The sequence below is a fragment of the Capsicum annuum genome, chromosome 10, assembly GCF_002878395.1.
Source record: "Capsicum annuum cultivar UCD-10X-F1 chromosome 10, UCD10Xv1.1, whole genome shotgun sequence".
NCBI lineage: Eukaryota > Viridiplantae > Streptophyta > Magnoliopsida > Solanales > Solanaceae > Capsicum > Capsicum annuum.
In genome coordinates, this window is record NC_061120.1 from 62,061,050 (window position 1) to 62,081,183 (window position 20,134).

The 20,134-nt window shown below is 33.1% G+C and overlaps 1 pseudogene; it reads right to left on the reverse strand.

Moving 5' to 3' along the window:
- Positions 1-1,646: 1,646 nt before the first annotated feature.
- On the reverse strand, positions 1,647-3,549 carry LOC124887732 (annotated as a pseudogene).
- Between the last annotated feature and the right edge of the window lie 16,585 nt (positions 3,550-20,134).

A 20,134-nucleotide genomic window follows, 5' to 3' on the forward strand; every position in this document is an offset into this window, starting at 1 on the left:
GCACATGGCATGTCTAGGTAGTGGGTTTAAACCGAATTTATATAGTATACTGCCATTACTGGGCCCTTTCAAATGATTACAACTTCAGTTGGGGATAGCTGATTTCGGAAGTGTTGATTTCTACGGATATGCTACAATTGTTCACTTCTTAGAGTCATTCCACGACTGCAAATATAGACGTGATGAATATCAATTGTACATAGTTGCTGCTGATACAGTTTCTAGATAGCTAACTCCAGCTTAACATGTAGATGTTCACACATTGGCAGCAGCTGATAAGTTTGGGAATATCTACTTTGTGAGATTACCTCAGGACGTCTCAGATGAGATTTAAGTAGATCCTACTGGTGGAAAGATAAAATGGGAGCAGGGGAAGGGGAAGCTTAATGGATCCCCAAACAAGGTTGAATGAATAGTGGGATTTCATATTGGTGATGTAGTCTCTTGCCTGCAAAGGGCATCACTTATTCTAGGAGGGCCCGAATGTATAATCTATAGTACTGTGATGGTTCGCGTTGGGGAAATATTTCCATTTACATCGAGGGATGATGTTGAATTCATCACTCATTTGAAGATGCATTTAAGTCGAGAGTTTCCACCTTTATCTGGCAGGGATCACATGGCCTACAGGTCTACCTACTTGTCAGTTAAGGTAGGCATGTACTTGCTCAATCATCTATTTTCTTTAATGTTCCAAATTCAAATGTGCAAAATTCTCTTTACCTACTTCGTTTGATATCCTGGTTAGTGCAAACATGTACTGGTATGGTAGATAAAAATCGTTCAATTTCCTTGGGTATTTGATGTTGATGTTGAAGTATAACTGGGTTGTCTTTAGCTACTTTACAAAACTTGGTTGATAGGAACTCAACGTGATGTGGCCTATATCACCATTAAAATATTTTATACATTCATTTCATCATGACTAGATTATCAAATGACCTGAATCATAGTTCCATGATAAATTCGATTAATACGAGAATGCATCATTTCAATAATAACATCTATGCAGTTGAAGAACCAACCTTGGATACATGTGAAGTTGGCGACTTGTTGTAAAATAGAGCGAGGTGTTCAACTTAAGTTGCTGCTTTAAAGTTTGATTTTTCTTCACTTCCAAATGCCTCAAAATAGCACCAATCAGGTATATCAGTTGTACCAACAATTAGAGAAAGGTGCAGACTGGGTTCCTACCAGCTGCAATAGCAAACTTGTCTGCTGCCTAGACAGGTACATTATTTTATCAACTTAGACACTTCATACATATATCATTGATATGAAGAAAAACCATTTAAGTATCATACATTTTCTTTTAGAGGATTGATTTTCCAAATATTCAATCAACTAATAGTTTTTATCTCAAATAATTACTTATTTTCTTAATTTTACTTTTTCTCCCAACTTAAAAACTTTATGAAATATTAGCTATTAGTTGAACGACAATGATAATATAATACCTATTTTTCTTCTTTTCTTAATAGTTTTCCGAGCACTTCATATATTCAACATATCCGACCTCCCTCAAACCAACCTTAAAATTGCCAATAGATTAACCTCTTGATTACGTGAATCATTTTGTTTATCTGAAGGAAAAGAAGATTAATTTACAAAATATTGTATAAACGCTGAGGTTAAAGAGAAGATATTTACTTCACACATTGATTTGCAGCAAGCTGTCCCTGAAAACCACAACTGCATATGGAGAATGGTACAATTGTTTTGCTGTAGAAAGCAGACAAGGAAACACAACACGTTGGAGAAGATGATGCTCTATACTCGGAGTAGGTACAAATAACGTCCCACATAGCTACAATCATCGCAGACAGATTAAAAGTTGAAAGATATCAGTGAACTAAAGTTACAATATGGCAACGGAAGATTGATTGAAGCTTAGTTTACTTACCAACTTCTTTAGTCTTTCGACGTCCTTTATCTACACTGAACTTTCTTGGAGGGACTGGAAAGGGCTGACCATATGTATAGCTAGGAATCCCAAATGTGAAGTTTTCAAGTATACGAGGACCAGATCCATCATCAGAAGCACTTCCAATGCCCATCTCAAAAGAAGTACCATATCTTCCGAGATCCTGAGTCATGGATGTCAGCACTTCACCCTTGCAGCAATTTGTAGTCTGCATATTATATGAAACTCCAGGAAGGAGGTTAACAATCACGGGCTTTTTATCACAACATTATGGGCTTCCTCTGATGGCAGAACAATCACCTTGCCCTGTAGTTTCAGCACCCCACATATCCCATATTACTTCCTTACCATGCCAACTCCAGCTTAACTTCCAAACAGGTTGCTCTACATGGCCGAAAAGTTAATAGTTGAAGATTGAGACTCTAATTTGGGATAGACAAAAGAGTTCAAACTTAGAAAGAACATTTTGATAGTTGAAGATTGAGACTCTAATTTGGGATAGACAAAAGAGTTCAAACTTAGAAAGAACGTTTGCCTATTCGTCTCTATTTCCCATTGAATGAGATATGATATTTCAGATAAAGTTTTTGAAGGATGTAAAAAAATGACAAATAGTGGCAGAGAATCATTCTCATGGAGTATCTTTTCTTGATTTCTCAGAGTAGGAACATCTGCTTGTGGTTTTGACAGTTCTTAACAACAATCCTGGTATGTGCGTTTACTTTGGTAGATATTGCATGCATATTTCTGGTGACTTTAGCATTTTAGGTTTCTAGTTTTTTTGACTACTTAAATTATCTATATACAGAGACTTTCGGTCCCAACCATCGTCCAATTATAGAGTTTGCTCTTCCTAATATCCAAACAATGAAACTTCGCCAGAAGATTCAACAGCAATGTTTTAACACGAGAAAAAAAAATTTGTAGAAAAATAACAATACAAATGAATGGGATACCCACAGTAAAAAATTGAGAAAATGCAACGCCACAGGAGATACGTTATCAATGGCAGGGAATACCGATGAAGCTAAAAACAAGCATATCAGAGGTGCCAATGATGGAGATCAACTGAAAAACAAAGGTGTTAAAGTAGCCATCTCTGCAGAAGTAGACGAATAGAAGAACAAGAAAGGTAAAAAGCTTAGAGGGGAAAAACAACAGCTAAAAGAGAATCAAGAAGAAACCAACCACGGCTTAGGTAATGAAAGTTTAGATAATATTGCACTCTAGGTTGAACCTAAAGAAGATGTTGTAGTGAGAACAAAGAAGATGAAGTTTGAGGATAAAACAAACCAACTGAAACAAAATATCGGTGTACAGAACAAGAAAAAGGCCAACAACAAAAAAGACCCCCTTGGACGAGATAGAGTAGACAAGCTAGATATGCTTATTGAACAATATACATCCAAATTCATACACAACATTTCTAATCAAACCGATGGTAACCAGTTTTAAGCTGCTTAAGAGGTGGTTCCAACCAAATTACATATGACAATATTGTGGTGAACTTTAATGGTATGAAGAATGGAAAAATAAAACAGTATCGATAAAAAAGCCAATATTCACATTTTGTTATACGGAATGAGGCCAAGTCCAACTACCGTTATTGAATGAACCACCAACATATCTCAAGTACCTTTTGGGAAAATAATCTGGAAAAGTAGGTACCAATTTTCATAAACATATCAGGGCTTATAACTCATTATTTGCATTTACATCTATGGGAGGCCAAGTGGATGGATCTATCAATCGCTCAAAGGGGCCTTATGTTTTCAGGATGAGCGGTCAGAATTACCATCGCATAGGATCTTTATTGCATGAAATAGGTAAAACCCCACAGTTTGCTCAGCTATATATATATGATACTGAGAATGAGATAACCAACAGAATGAATTGTTTGTCACAAGGAAACATTGATCCCAAAATTGTCCACGCCTTATCCAAAATGCTGGACGAGCATAATATTTTGGTAAAACATTTTAAATGGCTAGGGATAGATATAAATAGCATCCCGAATCTGAATTTTGCCTGCGTATTCTATCTAACAGGACAAGGAATGGTCGACAATACAACGTACCCACCACTTCTGAATTAGCGGGATTAATTATTGGTGATCTTACAGAGAAAAAATTCCAATGAGATTTTATTGTAGAGCATCAAAAAAGGGACTTCAAAGAATTACAGATTTACAACCAACTTTCATGTCTATGACAAATCCATTAATACACCCGTTTGGTGAAGATGGATACGGACTTGGAATTAATTTGGCAGAGGTGAACAACAAGACTCAAAAGCAGCAAAATTTATCGATGAGAGAGTTTTATTGCTTCAGGATACAACAAAGATTAAATGAGGGCCATACTCTTACTGGAGGGTAGACTATTACAACAATATATTTTCACATTAATTATGTAGGTTTATATACTATTGAGTTTCAGAAAAGAAGACTGCCTCATGTACATATATTTCTCTTCCTGCATCCCACATTAAAAAGTTCGTCCATCGATCATATCAACACAATTATAACAGCTGAAATACCGACTATGGAAGTTAATCCAGATGGTTATAATGCTGTAAACAACTACATGTTACATGGACCTTACGGAGACCACAATCCCCAATGCCCATGTACGAAGCAAGGGAATTGCAGCAAGTATTTTCCAAAGAAGTTCAATAATCAAACAAATTTTGATGCAAATGTATTTCCCATTTATAGGAGAAGGAACACAGGTACTCAAGTCAAGAAGAAAATGTCCTCTTAGAAAATAGATATGTTGTCCCTTACAACAGGAATTTGATTGTCAAATTTGATGCACACATAGATAAAAGCTAAGCAATTACTCAAGGTCAGTGAAGTATTTATTTAAATATATCAATAAGGGATCTGATAGAGCAACTACCATAATAGAATTTATTGATACTGCTGAACTACATGATAAGATAAAAAGATATTTAGACTGCAAATACATATCAGCTACAGAAGCTTATTGGAGGATATTCAAATTTGACATACATCATAGAGAGCCAGCAGTTGAGCGTTTGCCATTCTATTTACAAGGAGAAAACACCATAGTATTTGAAGAGGAAGAACGACCTGAAAACATAATAAGAAGACCTAATATAGTAAAAACAAAATTCACGGAATGGTTCACGATGAACCAAAAAAATGATGATGCACGAGAACTGACATATTCAAAATTTCCTACGCATTGGGTTTGGGATGCAAATGGGAAAAATAGAATAGAAGAAAAATGGGCAAGGCAGTTGGTAGAATTTACTTAGTACATCCTGCAAGTAGAGAACGGTTTTACAGGAGAATGCTACTGAATTTCGTCAAAGAAAGCACTTCCTTTGAAAGTATAAGAATAATAAACGTAGTAGTATCGTACAAAACTTATAAGGAGGCATGCTACGTATTAGGGTTATTGGAGGATGACAAAAAGTGGAATGACTGCTTGGCTGAAGCAGCATGTTGGGCATCAGGAAATGAACTTAGAAATCTATTTGTCACGATACTAATTCACTATCAAGTATCTTATTCAGCCAAATTATGGAGGACCAACTATGAAAGTTTATCAAAATATATAACGTCATTACAGTGAAAGAGATTTCAAGTAAAAGATTTATAGCTAACTGAAAAATAGCTCGAAGCATATACATTATTTGAGCTTGAGACCATACTTGTAAAGATGGGAAAAAGTTTGAAAGATATAGATAGAATGTCACTTCCAGATTCTGCTTTGCTGAGTGACAGGGGAAACCGTCTAATTAATGAAGAACTAGACTATGACAAAGAAGATTTAAAGGAAGTGCATGACAAATCATTTACACTATTAAATGATTGTCAAAAGTCAGCGTATGAAGCAATAATGGCATCAATTTCCAATGAAGAAGGACGTTTATTTTTTATAATGGGACATGGTGGTACTGGAAAGACATTTCTATGGAATACAATAATTTTGAAGCTGAGATCTCAATCAAAAATAGTTCTCCCAGTTGCTACTTCCAGAATAGCAGCATTATTGTTACCAAATGGTAGGACAGCTCATTCACGGTTTCATATTCCTTTGGACATAAGTGCGGAATCAACTTATGAAATAAAACAAGGAAGTCAGTTAGCTGAACTACTGCTAAAAACTTCTTTGATCATCTGGGATGAAGCACCAAATGGCAAATAAATTCTGTTTTGAAGCCTTAGATAGGACGCTAAGAGATATCCTTCGAGTTAAATATGAAAACAATTTTGACAAACTATTTGGAGGTCTTACAATCATATTTGGTATGGATTTCCGTCAAATACTACCACTAATTTCAAAGGGAACATGCGCTGATATTACAGATGCTTCGCTGAACTCTTCATACTCTTGGCCATTTTTAACCATGTATGAGTTGAAGAAAAATATGCGACTTTCTAGTGGCAAAGTAACTGACCGTAAGGCTGCTAAAATTACCACTTTCGACAAATGGTTGTTACAAATTAGAGATGGATCTTTTTATGATGATGTGAACAATGAGCTCATTAAATTTCCTCCTGATATATGCATCACATCATCGAATGATCCAATCGATTCAATTGTTGAGGCTGTTTAACCATCTCTCTTACAGAATTACAATGACCCAGCATATTTAAAAGAAAGAGCAATACTAACACCTAAAAATAAAATGGTGCAGGAGTTGAATGATACAATTATGAAAATGATACCAGGTGAAGGAAGAACATATTTTAGCTTGGACAATGTTTGTAAAGAAAGTGTGAACACTAACGATGAAGATCTGTTGTACCCACCAGAATTTTTAAACAGCCTAAGATTTCCCGGCATCCCTAATCATGACATACACTTAAAAGTAGGCACTCCAGTTATGCTTCTCAGAAATCTAAACCAAAGAGAAGGCCTTTGCAACGGAACAAGATTGATTATTACACATCTTGGTATTGGTCAGCTAGCGCAAATATCATCTCCTAAAAGAATCAGCTCAAGAGTAACAATACCAAGAATTACTATGTCTCCCAATGATTCTAAGTGGCCATTCAAGTTGAAGAGACGACAATTGCCTTTAGCACTATGTTTTGCCATGACAATTAATAAAAGTCAAGGACAGTCTCTTAACCATGTTGGATTGTATCTTCCAAAACAAGTATTCACACATGGCCAATTATATGTAGTGATATCTCGAGTAACAACAAGACAAGGATTAACTCTACTAAATATTGACGACGACATGAACGATCCTGTATTCATTAAAAATATTTTTTACAAAGAAGTATTCCAAAATATATCTCCACAAGTTAAAACAAGCACAAGGTATTCCTTTCTTTATCTCCATAATATTATTTTATCATACAAATAATTAAATTATTAAGCTCATCTACCGTTGGCTTTATTTTGGGATAATTAGGCATACAAATCATGAGTGATGGCATAGATGAAGTAACAGAAGCTCACCGCAATGATATACAACCAAAGGACTTTGAGATAACCACCAATTGACACTATTTTATTTTAACTTATATTTGGATTATTATAAATGTTTCGCTCTTTCAACACAACTTTGCACAAACTTGCTTCTGGAATTATTTAGTTCTACTTTAAATTTTTTGGTATTTCGTTGAATACCACGTTTAAAGACCTCAATCTCAACTTTTTCTTTCAATTGCATTGATCTTGGTATAAAGACATTATAACCTCATAAAACCTTTGTCCAGTTCTTTACTGAGGTCTTTATATTCATAGAATGACGTACTTTATTCTCGTGGTTCTCATACAAACCGATAAACATTGGCAGTTTTTCAAATCTGAGAATATCATGCTCTACAGTTTTTAGATTGGTCTACATATCTGCAATTATTGCATCCTTATGGTAACAATTCTGGAAATCTTGTACATCCATGTTACATTGTCTTAAACTGGTTTTCCTGGTTGTGTGAAGTGAAGTTAGACATGTGGACGCCTCATTCTTTGCTAATTAGTCGGCTATGCTGTAACATATCTGGTTACAAAGAAGATCATTTATACTTTGTTGTGTAGTTATTTCTCTAGGAGTTTTACATTCTTTTATTAATTCAATGTACAAGCCAAACACAAGATACGGATGAAACTACCACATTTAAAAAACTCAATCTCAACTTTGTCTTTCAATTGTGTCGATTGTGGTATAAATAGCTTATAAGGTGATAAAACAAGAGGCTGATGAAACTTCCATATTTAAAAAACTCAATCTCAACTTTGTCTTTCAATTGCATCAATCGTGGTATAAATAGCTTATAAGGTGATAAAGCATTGGTCCAGTTCCTTTTATTAGTGTCTTTATATTCAGAGAATGACTTACTTTATTCTTACAGTTCACATACAAATTGAAATACATTGTCAGTTTCTTAAGCTATGCAGCTTTGTGTTCCATTTTTATATCTTTAATACTTGGTGAATTCTCTAGAAAAGATCATCCACCTTTGCCTTGTGGTGATGGGGTTATCAATGAGCTAACAATTATTGCGATAGATCATTCAGTGGACATAGGGAGACCTAATGAGGCAACATGGTTGTTTGTCTTTAGCCCTCCAAATGAGTTCAATCTATTAATGTACTTAACTTTTGTTGTTTTCTGGAAAGATTTCTGCCTGTGCCTACAATAGTTGTTGAGCTTACTATTGCTGCTAAGAATGTACTCATTCTTGCCATTGTTTTTTGACCATCATGTATCTGCTTTTTCAAAATATGGACTTCTCTCAGTGAAAATCCTTTCATAACTGGTACCAATATGTGGAATTTTAATGTGTAAAATATGTGTCTTGTGTTGCAGAACTGCTTTTGAATGCCTATACAAAATTGCTACTTACACAATGAGCTTAGTCTATTTATAACTGACTTAACTATTTTTAGTTGAAGTATTTAAAGAGAGAGAGTCTTCTAAAAGAATTCCTTGATGGGGGGTATTTGTTCATGTAAAAGAGAACACTATGCTGATGAGAACATAACTGGAAGAGGCTTCTCCAGTAGATACTTCAAATTTAGGAGCTTAAAATGGCTCGACTCCTCTATTTTAATGCCTTCCATGTATTGTCAATTTCAATAAAGTAGCTATCCATCCCTCCTTTAGTTATGCATTCCTAAAATATGTGAGGTAACTAATTCTCTTCGCTACATCTCTTTGAGGACTATGGTTGAGTACTTGTGTTTCTTCGACAACTCTTATACTCGCTGTATAAATAGGAAATCACCAAATATCATTCATTTATGATGCTACCAAGGGAAATAAGCTAGTATTATACCATCTGGTGGACTCATGCAGCCTTTCTGATAACTGTATAGACGCTTTCAAATATTGCGCCCTGCCGGTAAAGTCCTTGCTTGTATTGACAGTTAGAATCTTACCTATTCTTCAATAGTAGATCTGTTTATTTCATTTGATGGTTTTGTTGTTATTGATAGGATATGTGCATGGGAGAATGTACAAGAGTGATGACAAATGAATGGACGTTATATCTTTACAAGGATCATTATTACTATCTGTATATATACCTACCACTAACGTTACACATTTTGGTATAAGCCTCTTACGGAATTGCTCAAACCTCCAACCTTTAAGATTGGATTACTGTGACAAAATTTCAGCCCGTAGCATAGAGCATATTGGTGGTAATTATTTCTACCCCGGTTGATGATATATCGTATGTTAATCTATTCTACTTCTGCGACTAATTTGGCAAACAAAAATTGTGTCTTCTGAAGGGAATATAATTTCTTTTAATTGCCGTCTGTCATGGGGCATTTGACTTACCTATTTGCTTTCAACTGTCATTTCTCTTCTGACTTATTTAGTTCAGCTTCTATCAATTTCGTTCGAATTAGCATAATTGCCAAGGATCTTTTTCTCTGTAACATTTTTGGAATACCAACCACTACAGAGTTCTCTATTTTTTAGAAAGAAAAAAATATATCTGAATAATCCATCCGACAAGAACTTCAAGTTTAAAGTTGAGAACGAGAAATTAGGAGTCACAAGCTTAAGCCATCAAAAACAGGTGCTTTCTTTCAAAATATATAGGCACCATGTCTTATGGAGGCATCTATAACTTTAAATTATTTAAGTTCCTAGACTGCAAGTTGGTTGTTTGCTTGAAGAAGTAGCTAGTTGTTGTTTTCATATTTTATAGTCAAGAGTTCATATACATATTGTATCAGTCACATTTCAAGTTTAGTGGTCAGCTCTTGTGGTCTGGCCCTTCCACGTACCCCGTGCATAGCGGGAGCTTTAGTGCAACGGCCAGCCCTTTTTTTAATGTTTCTAAGATGGTCAAGGTTGGATTTTTGAGTGGAATTTTAGAGGGATTTGTCTAATATGGTTATTTTCAAGTTTAGTGGGCTGTAAGCTGATCAAGATTAGATTTTCAGTGGAGTTTTGAAAGGGGTTTGTCTAATACGGTTAATTTCAAATTTTTAGCGTCAGTTCGAGGATTAGGATAGAAAGTTAGTTAGTAGTCGTGCACTTTTTCGTAGGGTTTAGTATGTCTTTTTTCTTCTTCATTGTGTTTGTTGATGTTAATTTCAACTTTACTGGTTTGTAAGATGTTTAAAGATAGGAATTTTGAGCTGAATTTTACAAGGCGTTTGGCTAATAGGTTAATTACAACTTTAGTTCTTTGAAAGATGTTCAAAATTGGATTTTTAAGCTGATTTTTAAAGGGGGTTTGGCTTATATTGGTTAATTTTAAGCATTTAGTGGGAGTTCAATGATAAGGTAGAAGGTAGTTAGAAGTCGTTTCAAAAGGAAGATACAAGATTTAGTATAAGAAAGGTCCTTTTGCTCGGCTTCTTCATTATGCTTATGGAAAAATAGCTACTCCGGTATAAAGGTTACTTCTTAAGCTTTTATGGGTTATTGTATTTTTTCTTCTTAATGGTGTTTATTGACGTTAAATTCAACTTTAGTGGTTTTTTAGATGGTTAAATATTGGATTTTTGAGCTGAGTTTTACAAGGGACTTGGTTAATATGGTTAATTTCAATTTTAGTTGTTTGTAAGATGCCTAAAATTGGAATTTTGAGCTGACTTTTAAAAGGGGTTTGGATTCAGCTTTAGTGGTTTGTGACATGCTCAAAATTACATTTGAGCAGTTTAGTATGAGTTCGAGGATTAGGATAGAAGGTTAGATAGTAGTCGTTCCCTATTTCAAGATTTCACAAGGAAGATACAACCTTTAGTATGAGAAGACTCATCCTGCAGAGCTTCTTCATTATGCTCAAGCCAAGACTGTAACAAAGGTATAAAGATTATCTTTGGATGTTTGTTGTATTTATTGATGGTAATTTCAACTTTAGTGGTTTGTAAGATGGCCAAGATTGCATTTTTGAGCTGACATTTAGAAAGGTTTTTACTAATATAGTTAATTTCAAATATAGTGGTTTGTAAGATGTTCAAAGTATGAGAAGACTCATCCTTAGGACCCTTTTTCTTATGCTCAGAGAAAGACTGTAACTCAGGTATAAACATTATCTTTGGATGTTTATTGTGTTTATTGATGGTAATTTCAACTTTATCATAATTCGGATTTTCAGGTAACCCTTGATCATCTCAAGGATACGCCAACACAGGCGCAACCCCAATCATCATCAACTTTAAGAGTGAGCAGCAGTGTTAGGTCAGCTGCAGCAAGGCTCTTAGGTGGAAATGGTAGTAAAACACTTAGTTTTGTTGGACAAAATGGTGGAAGTGTATAGTGGCATAACTGGTAGAGCTGGATCATTTGGCGTATCAAGTACAAGTAATTTTGCGGATAATTAAAATTTTGATGGCAAAGGAACCTACTTAGTGTTCAATGTTGGTGGTGCAATTTTTGTCAACGACTTCAATTCTCAAGATATGGTAAGCTCATCAACATGTGTGCACTCTGAGATGATAGATTTACTAATATGGATTATGAGAGATTTATTGTCCAATATAGGTACAGCTTCTAGTAGGTTTCGTTTTACAATCAAAACTTTTGATTTTACACTTGCACTTTATTCATTATCTTTACGGCAACAATTACAACATATTGGAAAGAATCTTATTGGACCACAACATTACAACAAGAATAGTGTTGAGCATAATGAAGAAGGCCAGCAGGATGAGTATTCCCATACTCAAGCTTGTACCTTCCTTTTGGACTCTTTAAAATAGGTGATTGTGCATTATTACTGTTGTTGTTTTCATGTACTGATGATGATGACATTGAATTACCACTAACCTCTGAATTCATCATTCCTCCTATCAACAAATGTAAAATAAAACTTTTTTTCTTATACTACATAAACAAATGAAGAGTTAGGACGACCACAACATAAATAAATCTAAATAGAATATAAAGAAAATATAAAATTGATCGAAGAAAATAATAAATATTTTATCACCGCGAGAAGCGCAGCCACTTTTTCTAGTACATGAATGAATTTACAAAATATATTAGGTGTACGTATTGAAATAGGGAAGGAAAACAAATTAACTAATCTAACAAATCCTAAACCATCTGTCTACACGTATATATATATATATATATATATATATATATATATATATATATATATTTAAAAAAAAATAGGGAAGGAAAACAATTTGCCTTAGCCTATTAAAAACATCACAGAGTTATACATCTAAACAAATTCTATATTTAATCACTTTTACATGTAAAATTAGGATTCTGCAGTTTAAAATCACTTTATTTGAGCAATAGATACATTCTGCAATTAATTGTTAAAATCACTTTATTTGAGCAATAGATACATTCTGCAATTAATTGTTATTCTCCAATTCACTATTAATTAATTACGTTTGTCTGCAATTATATTATATTATTAAATATGAATAAATCATATTTTAACTTGTCATATATTTAGAAATTTTACTTCTCATATATTTAGGAAGAAAATTGAGAAATATGTGAACCGGTCTAAGAGAAAATTGGGTATTAAAAAAAATTATAATTATGTGATATAATTTAAATAGGGAAAATAATTTATATAAGGTAAATTTTAATGAAAAGTTCATAAATATTAGGATTTCCTACCTAATTCAATAAGGAAAGTAATAAAATTTTAATAAATTTTAAAATTCTAAATATTAAATTTCCTTGTTGAAAACCTTAATTCCCATAGTGGAATTGCAACAATTACGTTGCTAAAGTCTTCCATATATAGTATATGGAATGGTTTATGCAATTCCAATTTTAACTTGAGTTTCCATATGAAATTATCAAAAAAATCATTAATAATTTATTTATATAATTAATACAAAATATAATCAAATGACTTTTTCTTTTATATTTTACCATATATTCTTCTCTTATCATTTATTTTAGGACTCTACAATTTTGAAATATATTTTCTCTTATTATATAATTTAGGATTTTTTAATTAAATATTGTAAAAATAATAATATAATACTTTAAGAAAAATAGGTAAAAGACAATTTTGTCTATTGTAAAGTCTTTTAATGAAGGACAAAAAGTTTAAATCATTTTTCTAAGGGTCTTCACACTTTTAATATATTATAGAATTATAGATATAGATATAGATTATAGATTATAAATATATAACTTTTCTAAGGGTCTTCACACTTTTAATATTATATAGAGAGAGATTATGATATAGATTATAAAAGAAAACTTGTGAATTATGACTCAAAACTATAAATTTATCTATCCAACCTCTCATTAAAGACATTCTTTAAAGAGCTTGTTCATGAATATAAGGAAATTAATTTCTGAACACGTATTTTGCATGAGTATCCCCTTTTAATTTTTAATTAATGTTATATGTATTTGTAAAATTATGCATACATATTCTATGAGTATTAATTGAGCTAAAAATTAGAAAAAAAGATATACAAAAGATTAGCTAAATTAAGATATATAAAAGATTAGCTAAATTACATATTCTTAAATCTCGCTTGAATAAAGTCAGAAGTCCTACTTTATTATATACACTAAAATATAAAACTTTACTAGAATCTTATTTACCAGAAGCTAATAATTTAGGATAATACAATGAATCCTATCTTCTTATATTGTAAAAAATGAAAATTTAAAGATCAACCGAAGCCGAATGAATATATAGCCCCATAATGGCAATATAAAAATATATCCCGAATGAATTACATGCTCCAGATCATGGTAGGTGTGTGTAAACACCTCTAATTATGGAATTAACAGAAAGTATTCATCGTTAAACACATAGAAGAAATCTGAACAAATTTTTGATGATTAACCAAATCAAACGAATATATGTTTCTTGATAAAACTTGAAAATGAAGAAAAATATAGATGCACATTCATCAATTTCGCCCAAGCGTTCAAAAATACTAAAATACTATCCGAATTTACAACTTTTCTACTAGAATTAATTGGCAACAAAACTATCAGATGATAACACAAAGAGCAAAGAGAAGTGACACAGGAAAGTTCTTATGAGTGCATCATATTTATAAGCCAAAAGTATGTAAAACTTCCGTAGAAATTCAGAAGTCATTTTGGAGTTAAAATGCCTTTTTATTTTATAATTAGCCGTTACAAATGAGTGAAACTATGGATGCATAGTATAAATATGTAGATACATAGTATAAATATCTTCCCCTTCTTCCCTCATCAACCACCATTAACCCTTTTTCTCAAGCCAACAAGTTAGATTGAAATGGTCGAATGAAAAAAAATTGATTGTTGAGCTTGTCAACCATCTCCGGTTGTAATACATCCTCCTATTTTCTGGTGGTAATGCATCCTCCTATTTTAAGTTAGTTGTTATATTTTGTTTTTTAAGAGTCAAAGTATGTTAATTTTGATTATTTTTTTTATTTTATCGATATGAGAAAAATTGTAATTTATAGTACTTATAATAGTATTCTATCTTTAGCTATTGAAAATTAATTAAATTGACTCTTCATAAATGAAACATGAAATTAACAACTAATTTGGAGTAGATGGAGTTATTGATAATGTGAATAATCAAGAGGGAGCAATTGATGGTCACTCAAGCTACATCAAATGACTGCAGGTAGGTGTCACTTTTTCTTTCGTAAAGATGAGTTTAAAAGCATAAAATTTTTCAATCTATAATGGCTAAGAAGAAACCGGGCTAAGAAGAAATCTGCGTAGGAAAAAAAGTTTACTCCCTTTGAGAAATATCAGAAGGTATGAACCTTAGTGTTTTCTTGGTGTTTGCTTTCATGTGTATCCTAATTACACTTCTGCCTATTTTTGCTTATTGTGTGGAAACTATTTTTCATGATTTATTGTATATTTACTCTCATGAATGTTTCAATTTTTGTTTTTTTATTGCAACCAGTTTGATTTCATTTGTTAGCAGTCTCTTATGTTGCATTTCTGAATAACATCTAAGTATTCCTGTTTTAGGGATATGATTTTCATCTTATTTTTCGAATTTCATAGGGTATTTGTTGTGTCATTCTTGAATCTAGAAGGTAAAATGTTTTATAATATCTCTCTTCTTAATTGATTTTGTAATGCATGTTCTCTTTTTATTTTTAGTGTCAAATTCTAAATTGCCTCTATGGACGCTCTCTGAAGAGGTCGCAGCTTTTGAAAATTTTAGAGTGCGGCTCATTAGGCATTATTCAAAAGATTTTTCATTCTTTCGTCCTCCATCGCTGTGTGCGTTTAATTAACTAAAAGGTTTAGTCAATAGTTCTTAAACGTTTGGCTCATTTTGTAGATTCATTAATTAATTTGTGTCAATTTGGTTATCGATGCTTCAAGATCCCAAAAATTCTATCCAACCGGATTTCTATGCTAACAAGATTTCTGATTTCTTCTTCATCAAAGCGGTCGCAGTTTGATCATGTCCACTGATTACATATGGTGATTTCATTCTTTGTAATGTACTCCTTTCGTCCCAAATTATCCGTCCCAAATTTTCAAATTTGATTTCTTATTTTATTTATCTTTTTTCATTAATCAAGACAAGACAATTTTCCCCATTATACCCTTAGTAATTGATTACTCCTTGTTACTAGCATTGAATTATCAAATCTTGAAAAATATTGCAAAGACTTTGGTAATCCTATAATTCTAATTATCCATGCAAAAAGTGTTTTGGTATCATCCATATAATAACTCCATCAATATTGGAACTAACAACATGATACAATTAATAGGAACAAAATGATAAAGTTACATTACCAATCATTATTTTTCTAATAGCCGTGTCATCTCAATTAGGGATGGGTAATTTGGGATGAAGCGAGTACTTCATTTGTGCATCCAGTTTTTCTTTTAGCAGCAAGATTGGAGGTTGAAATTAGGTATATAAGAAACTAAATAATGCAATGTAAAGAATACCATTTAAACTTTCTAGATGTATGAAAAAGTATGAGGTCTATGTTTAAGTACTCCTATTATGAATCATGATGTAGTGACGAGCGGATTTGGACAAATTTCATTACTCGTATTGATTTTTATTTTAGGAATTACTCCCCTCGCCCGAGGATAAGGGAAAAACATTATATTATCTATGAAAGACTATGAATTCATTCAATGTACTCCTCACCCAAAGGTAGATCTCATCTTTTTCTTTTTGAGATTCTTAGATTTTGTTTCATGTTTTTTTATGTTTCATATATATTTATAGAATTAGACCACCCAATTTATTCGAACGATAGTAGTTATCTTGGATCCTTGGAAATCGTCACAGGTACGATGGGTGTATATATTTTTGAACAAAAATACTATTTTAATGTCACATTTATTTATTGTGAAGCTTAGAACATTATAATATTTTAGCAGAAAAAATATGACATTGTGGAGAACAAGGACTATGCCTCTAGATTAAAATGAACAAATTATAGAAGCAAAGTAGGAAAATATGAAAAGTTTTCTTTACCGAAGACACTGCATCCTACTTGGTTTTTGAGGATATACAAATATCCAAAGTCTACTCTGCAAAACTACCTATCAATGTAAGTTTCTTGTGTTACATTGTAGTGTTATTTTGATGCTGAGATTTAGTCTATTTAGTCTTTTTTAATTTGTAAAACTATAATGGGAGCTTTGGGAGGGAAATTTTTTCCAAAGGTATGACAACAACAATTTTTACCCAACTATCTAGAAATGCAGTAATTTTGGAAATAGGACAACTTCTCAACTAACAACTCTTGAAAGATCTTAGCATAATAGCTCTGAGAATAATAGTTTAATTGCATCCACGAAGGGTGAAGCATACAATGTTACAGTTCATGGAGTTGAGCAATGTTTTGAAACTATCATAACAAATGGTTGTAAAATAGTTTGATAGTTACGTACATAATATAATATAGAAACCAAACTAGTTCATAAAAGTTGGCGTGAAAACTGGGATTCAGTCACAACTTCATAGATTCCTATTCAAGAGAAAGAATGGTCTTGGAAGAGAAAAATAGAGAAAGAATGGTCTTGGAAGAGAAAATAATTAGTTCATTATGTTCTACACATTATTTGCTACTCTTATTAACTTTTCTTTTGTGTGATTGATAAGTCATAAATTTGACGACTTGCTAGCACCTTTTAAGCATAAATTATCATTTTTTTTTCATTCATTTGATGGTACTCTCTTACTTAATGCTCATTTATGTAGGTAAAGGTAAAAAGAGAAGATTGTGCAAGTTATTCAAGTCATCAAGAGGCCAAATGTGAAGGAAATGAGTCATCCACTTCGCATCTGCTTCACATCTGCTTTGGAGTTGCTATCCATCTGCTTTCTGTCTGCTCTTCATCCACTTTGGATCCACTCAAGCAGATCAAGAATAAGGTGGCAATTTTATAATTTTCATCAAATATAGAGTGGAGTTTAAAAGGGGTCTTTTAGCTCATTTTTGAAGACCAAGTTTTCATCTTTTGGAGCTAGCCTCCCTTTTAGCTCTTAACTTTTCTCTTCTCTTTTAGCACTTATCTTTTCATCTTTTGAGAATTTGGTACTAAGCTTGAATGAAAAAATACATGGTAGTGATTTTCCTTTGAAAAATTATTCAAACTCCAAGTGTGGAATTACATTGTCTCTATCTCTCATGGATGAGGTTAATGATAACTTTGGTATATTCTTATCCCTTTTATCTATGAGTAGCTAAATTTCAATCTTGGGGTTGTGCTTGCTTACGTAGTGGTAGTGCATGGGTTTTAGCTAATTATTTTTCTAACTACTTAATTATGATGGGTGTTGCATTTATTTCATAAATTAATTAAGAGTTGGGGTTTGAAAACTCCAACCACCCTAGAACCCATGTCATTCTTGAAAGAGAGGACTTGGGTAAGGAATAAATGCAACCAATAACTTGATTCATTTCATTTAATGATTTCTCTTAGACATAAGGATGTCAATTGAGGCAATAGATGTGGGAAATTATCACACTTGTGAGGTGTTCGAAAGAACCCATTTGTGAAATTTGGTGTTGTAATTTAAAGATTAACATCAATACATTGACATCTAGCCTACCCATGACTTTTAGCTAGATGTTGAATAAATGGCCAAATACCCATGCATGATCCCACACCTATAATTGCATAACCCCAAGGCTTATTCTCAATTGAATTCACTCTTAGCATTCTTCAATGTCAAGCTAGTGCACTAAAATTGAAGTAGTTGTCATTTATAAACAAATTCAAACTAAATCCCCTATTTTACATTTATACTTGCTTTATTCACACTACGGGTTATCTTTTAGTAGACTATTAATACTCTTGAGTTTTGAATTCTTTGCTTTCACTCCTTATGGATTCGACCCCAACCTAAGTTGAGTTATTATATTGACAACGATCACCTACACCCATTCAAGAGTATAATTTGAGCGATATCAAAAATGGTGCCGTTGTCGGAGAGTGAAACATAGTTTTCACTCTTGTAGTATTTTTAGTTACTTTGAGTTAGCCGTAGTATTTTATTTTACATTTTTTGGTGGTTTTGTTCTTTCTCAGGTGCGTATAATAGTATACACGATACTATAAGCCAACACGGTAGTAATACAGGGACGGTTGATGGATATCTTGAGGATGCGAATCACCTTGGTAATGCGGGCCGAGATAGTGCTATTCGTATTCTACCGACGGAATAAAATGGAGTGTTTCATGTTACTAGCGTGATGCTTCATTTTCTTCAAATAAAAGGGTTATTTGGAGACCAAGCTCATGAGGATGTTAATCTACACTTGAAGAATTTTATTGATGTTTGTGTGTTGTCTATTTGACATAGCCCACATATCTCAAGAGTCAATCTGGTTGCATTTTTTCCCATTCTCTTTGATGGGAGAAGAGGTTTTATGGTTGTAGTCTTTGACCGAGGGATATATCACTACATGGAGTGAGCTCACGGAGGCATTCTTAGGAAGATATTTTCCTTCTTCTTGGATGTTGCAACTAAAGGATAAAATCATCAACTTTTGCCAACTTAATGGCGAACCGTTATATGAGGTTTGGCAACAATTCAACAACAAGTTAATACAATGCGCAAATCATAAGGTTCTGGATAAGATACTTCTACAAATTTTCTATAGGGCATTAGATCAATTGAACAAAATGGAAGTTGATAATGCAGCCAGGGGCTCTCTTGGTAGACTTATCGTATGGTGTTGCATCAACTTTATTTGATCAAGTGACCAAGAAAAGTAGAGAGTGGCACATAAGAGATACCGAGGTGGTCATGTGGGATCCCTCCGTATCTTTTGTAAGCCAAGAGCAAAAGAAAAAAAATGAAGAAAGAGATGAAAATATAGCTAAAGTGATGACGCAACTTGATCTTCTTACCAAGCATGTGATGGGGGCTCCTCTAAAGGTGGTTACCGTCGTTGCTTCTAAGAGTGCTAAAGCTTATGATGAGGAGTAAATATAGTCTCTTGACGAAGAAATTTAGTTCTTATCGAACCAATTGGGGGACTCCCGCCCTACCTACAAAAGGCAAGGTGAGAATCAAGGTTGGAAGGAAATAGATCGTGATAGAGATTGGCATGATAGATATTGTGATTTGAGAGATAATAAGAGAGATTATGATTGATATGTACCTCCACATGATCGAACAAAAGGTAAAGAGTCAAGTTCCATTGACTCGAATAAGCTCAAAAGTAAAGATGTCTTTGCTCGGATTTTAATGGGTCTTGAGGGGACCGATAAGATAGTGAGAGAAATGAAAGGTGACTTCTCACAACTAAATCAAATGGTGACATCTCACTCGGACTCTATCAAGCAATTCAAAACTGAATTGGG